We start from the raw sequence: 6,000 nt of genomic DNA, 5'->3' as shown, positions 1-6,000 counted from the left end.
TCCAATCCAGCAACTTTATGTGCATCCATCACTTCTCTGCACGTTGCGCACTGTGCACAAAAACATCACTCCTACCTGACTGTTAGGTGGCAGGTGTGCTGGCAATCTCAAAACAGGAATGGAAAGGCAGAGAAAGAAAACAGTGGAGGGAAAAGATGACCAGGTGCAAAGCAAGAGGAGAAACAATGGACCAGAAGAAATGGGAAACAACATAGAAGTAAAGCGATGGACCAAAAGAAGTATCAGGAGGAAAAAAAAAATTATAGGAAAGAATTATACTGAGCAGAACCTGAGGTTTACCAAAGCAGCATGTAAAGGTTATCTCTGAAATCCTTTTCCGAACATGTCTATCGGATACAGGGTTTTTTGGGGCCTTCCAAGTGGAGGGAATGGAATGGGAATATATGAAAAATGACAAATGGTGAAAGAGCTAACTGCACCAGTCATCAGGACCGTGCAGAACAGAAGAGAAGTGTCGCTGAATTTGGGGACTTTGTAAATTTGTGTAGAAGCAACCCGAAATGTAAGTGGTGTTTGCAAGATGACAAGCAGATTCTATAGCTTCATTCAAGATGGAGAATTCAGAGGAAAGGTACACTGGAAACATGATGAGAAACAACAGAAAAAGAAGATTACTACTCCAAGTATTTAAGGTAAATTGAATGCTATTGATAGTAAAAGTTCAAATAGAAAATTCTGAAACTCTGAATTTTTCCATAGCAAAAGTTATGAATTCACAGGCTTAAGAAACTTTATATGTTTTCTAATAGAACATTTACAGCCCTCACCCTTTGATTCTGTCTTACAGACATTTTATCAAGTAATGCAAAAATCTGCACAGTCAACAAAGACTAGTTAAGATTCCTTTAAAAGCTAGTGTTCTCCAGGCGTTTTATGCATTTTTTAATGTTCTGAGAGACGATCAATGGCTTCTCAGTGTTCTCAAAAAACATTTTGATTGATAACAGACCAATAAGACTTTATTCCTTCCTCATACAACTCCTCATATTCTAAGAGGTTTTAGTCTTTCTCTTGAATTTTTATCAATTTCATGAAGAAAAAAATTTTATAGCATACCGCATAAAATACAATAAAATGTATAACACTCCTACAAAATTCCTTTACAGAATAGATGGAAACAAAGCATGAAGTTATCTTCAGGTAGAGCAAAAGGATTATTTCTTATGAATCATCAAATCAGACTTAACATTTCCAGTGTCACAAATGGAAGTACCAATGTAATTGAAATAATTATTGGGATTAGCAATTCAGGTATTCAACTCTTCTGACAAATTTTATTAGAAAGGGAATAGCAACTAGTAGCAACTCAGAGGAGAGCTAATGGACTTAGTCTGGATTTATGATAATGAAATTGGCAGAAATAATCCGTCAGCCTTTTCTGCACTTAAATTTTGTTTCTTTGCACTTCACTTCTGTAATAGTGCAGTGAAAATTTTTCTGTGTAGAGTAATATAATGCAGTTGGATGCCAGAAGTCTTGTTTTCCTGCTACAATCAAAACCCAGTTGAGGAATCTTTCACTTATTATTTCTCTTTTATATATAGAAGTGTAAGAACATGTAGTAAGAAAACAGGAATGGTTTCTTTAGACTTCATCTGAAGATCTCTTTCCTTTTAATAAGTTGCTACCTCTGTGAAGTAAAATTATTCTAATGTTCATAATATATAAAAGTTTTCTGATCAATGTATTTTTTATTAATAACTTACCACAGTCAATGTAAATTGCATTAACTCCCTTGAATGATAAGAAATTCTGAACTTCAAAGATATTACTTTTTTTTTCTACAGCCATTCATTTCCATTTCTTTTGTACTCGATCTAATATTCTTCATGCCAGTGTGAAAGCTACATGTACAGTATGAACAAATTAGAATTTAAGAGTTTGCCTTATAATATTTTCATTTGATAGAAACTGTATTGGAACAATTCATTGCTACTGACATTTTTTCATTAAAAATACTTGTGTAGCTGTTTAATAACAATGGTGGACAAATGCTTTTTCTTCCCTCCCTCTGGCTCTTGCTCTGTGCAAAGTACTTGGTTATATCTTAAAAAAGAGGCAGATTCCAGGTAAAGACAGTCAGATGCCGTGCCAAGTAGAACCGTTTGGTTCTCCAAAAGGAAAAGTGATCGGGGGATTCAGCATTACCTCAGTGAAGTCCTTGACAAGTCAGTTGTCCTTGGATCAAGCGCGTGCTGTAGAAAGATAAGTGAATAGATAATTCCGTGTTCCTGAAAGCTTACAAATATGGTTCCTCTAAAAGACTTACTAGGACTGTACGTATATGCTTTAGAGGAATCAAATTTGTAAGCTTTCAGGAACATGGAATTATATACACTTGTCTTTGCACTTATATATAACATGAACATATATATATTCTTTTTGAAACAAGGAGTTCATAATACATGGACAAAGACATCAGAAAAAAGATAGTAAACTTGAAGTACATTCCCTGAAGGAAGATTCTTTGTGAAAATGCAATTTCCTTTATTGTTTTTAAGGTGCTGAAATTTAAGATGTAATAAAACATGAATACCAATTTGGAAGCATTAGTTGCTCCTGGCAACCTTGAGAATGCATTATGCTTTATTTTTCCTCTCCATCATCTCTGCAAAAACTGAGCAAGAGAATGAGTAACAGCACGTGCTCGCTGAACCAATATACAGATCTGACCTCCTTTTCCCCTTCTCAGTAACAATAAATTATCATTAAAATTATGGCTGTAGGTATGATACTATCATGCAGTGCATCTCAGATCAGTAAGAAATTCACCCTCATGCCACCTTTTGACATTATAAAGCAGTCTATTTTAGCCCCAAGCCAGCTGAGTGTATTTCCCAGAGGACAGTTCTGTTTGCATTTTGAAAGCCTTGCATAAAGATTACCAAATTAATAAAATATTTTTAACATAAATCAGCATCAGTTTAAAGAAAATCCAGATCCCCTTGAGCAGAAGGGAGTACAGCAAACTTCATATAATGGAAAGATAAGTTCAGAAAGGATTACTGAGGGGGGGGAAGGTGTCAAAATTACTTTTTTAACTGTACTTGAAAAGTTTGCTTCCTTTTTTTAAAATACAGATAATTTTTCTCCTCGTCTTCCCCTAACATCACGCAGAGCTGCTGCAGCTAAAGTTGCAAGATATATATATGTCTGTAAACTTGAAGAAACACTTGGTAAGCCCCACTGCAACATCCAGTCATCAACTTGTGTCGCATTATTCATTAGACATTCAGAGAGAGCAACTGAGTGGAAAGAATTGGAAACCTACACTAGATCTATATACACATCTAAAAATTCACACCTGAAAAGCTGCCTCTACTGAAAAAAAAAGGGAGGGGGGGGGAAGCAGTATTGCCATCGATTGCTGTGGGGTTGGTATTTCACCCCAGATATTAATGGAGATTTGGGGAAATTTCTCCTCACTCAATGTACCAGAACATCTCAGCTGCATTGTGTTTAGCAGCCTGCTTCTGGTCTGTGAGCTCTGACTTGCAGTGGGCTCTCTCAGCTTAGAGCAGGCGTGACCATTTACAAAATGGTGACCTGCACACTCATGCATTTTAGAACCAGCTGAACTTTTTTAATTCTATGCATCCACTCCACAGTCAGAAGATTTGGACTTGAGGTGCTAAACCCACTTGAGTGAAGAGATCTTTGTTGCTAGAATCTAGAAGAAGAATATAATAAAGTAAAAAACACTGCTTTTTTTGCTGTATGTCAGCATACATAGTCATTAGTGTTGATAACTATGGTAAGTCAGGGAATGATCCACAGAATGCATAGAGATCTTTGAAGTATAAATTAGAGACAGGTACTAATAAGTTAAAACGACAACACTTGGGAGCTTTGGCAAAGACACCAGATGATATGAGGAGGAAAAGATGATCCTGATTTTGGGTAGGAAGGGAAATGATTCTCTCTCGAAACCAGGATGTTACACCTGTGATTAACTGTATGTATGAGAGCAGCAAGAGGAGGCTTCACAAGGGAAGGAGATTCAGGCACTGAGTGTGACAGCGAGATGTTTGGCTTTTAAGGATATCTGTTTAATGACTTTCAGCATAAAAGACAAAGGCAAAAGACTGGGAAAGTAATAGATTAAACACAGAGATGCATAAACCCTGGCAGGCTGTAGATAAGGGAGACAATGAAGATTCAGGACAGGACACTGATGGATGGGCCAGGGAAGGACCTGCTCATGCATAGCCTTGGAGCGCTTCACTCAGAACTTGGTAATTGACTAAAAGAAAGGAAACAAGATCATCATAAGTCTCATAGGAAAAAGCAAGCTTAAAGGATGTTTCAAGGGGATTGTGGGAATCGGTAAAACTTCTTATGGGTAAGGGACAAAGGTGGGGGAAAGGAGGCACTGGGGTATAATGAGCATAGAAAAACTGAGAGGAGGGGTGATAAAGGTTTGTTATTGCAAGTAAAAAACTTGTGCATGTAAACATGGCCAAACTTGTGCAAGCAAACAACTGGTGCATGTTTGGCCGTGTTTGGTCTAGGGGTAGGATACTGCTGGGACCATGGAATCAGCTACTGGGATGATCACAGGTGCACACCAGTTACCTGAGAGACCCATTGTGTGGGAGAGTATGTAGCTGTGGGATCTGCTTGCATGCTTTAAGCCTGATCAGCTGACAAGTAAGAACAGGCTCAGGCCATTTGTACTGTTTACGTTTACGTGAATGTCACTTTTGTGTGTGTGTGCGGTGCCTGTAAAGGTACAGCTCTTCTCTGTGTTGGTATGTTGGTGTTGGGGCTATGTGTTTATCCTCACTCCCGTTTGGACCTAGGGCCAGGGAACCACTGCTGCCTGGCTTTAGCAGGCTGGGACAGGAGCAACCTCTGTGTCTGAGAGCCCATGGACTTCGGGTTAGTGAGCTGGGAAGGACTACTCCCCTGGATCCCAAAGTCCCCTGGATTCCCCTTCCCTGAACAAGTGGGAAGAGGTGCTGCCACTTGCATGTTTACAAATATTCTTCCTTTACGTGAAGGTACTGACAAACTAAACAGATTTACACTTGAAGCATATGGTTTTACACGAAAAAAACCTCATGCTGTGCTATTACAAGTAAGCCTAAGACTGGCCATTTACAAGACAGGACACATGTACTTTCCACCAAGGGAGGAATAAACACGCACATTGCTTTCATGAACAAGTACTGTGGAAAACAAAATAACTTTCTATTAATGTACTAAACCCTGAATAACTTCAGTGAGAAACTTTTACATATGCTTGATCCTTCTGCATCAAGACAGACAGAAATAGACATGTCAATATATTACAAAGATTTTCTTCAAGCTAACTAGCTGATGAGACAGAACTGGTTAGCATAAATCCTGGGGGAGACACCATCCTTACAACATTTCCAGTTCAATTTTTCAGATTTGAAGGGCCTGGAATCTTAAAACTGTAACCTATGGGTTGTTATTTAAGATGAATTTCTGAATCTATTAATGGTTTGTCAAATACCAATTTACATAGGAGGAAAAAAAAGGATGGAAAAAGACTGTAATAGCAAAAGGAATACTATTCCTTGTTATTCCTCTAACTGTGGCACTGATCTCTCTATCCTTCCACTCTTCTCAATGTGATCTCTTGGGAAAGGAAAAAACAAACAAACCACTAACAAAAAAACAGGTGCTGACCTGTTAAATTGCATGCCTTCTGCTCATCTAATTTGCAACAGCTTAAACAAAAACTAAGTGTTTGGAATTCAATAGGATATGATATTAATACAACTGATTATCTGAATTTTATTCAGACTATCATTTTTAGTGGCTACTAACAGCTGGGATACTCTTAGGCTTATCAATTTGAGTTTTGTCAGTGGGTTTTGCTATGTGTGCTGACAAGGAGCAGCAGAGCTGCTACACAGGTGACCTGTCAGACCTGCAGCCCTCAGGATGCTGCTGGAGACACGGAAAACTGACTCTGACAGCTAGAGCTCTAAAGAAGTTATGGTGGAA

This window comes from Gymnogyps californianus, chromosome 8 (genome assembly GCF_018139145.2).
Source record: "Gymnogyps californianus isolate 813 chromosome 8, ASM1813914v2, whole genome shotgun sequence".
In the NCBI taxonomy this organism is placed as follows: domain Eukaryota; kingdom Metazoa; phylum Chordata; class Aves; order Accipitriformes; family Cathartidae; genus Gymnogyps; species Gymnogyps californianus.
The sequence above is the reverse complement of the archived record's forward strand: the minus strand, read 5'-3'. Positions refer to the sequence as shown.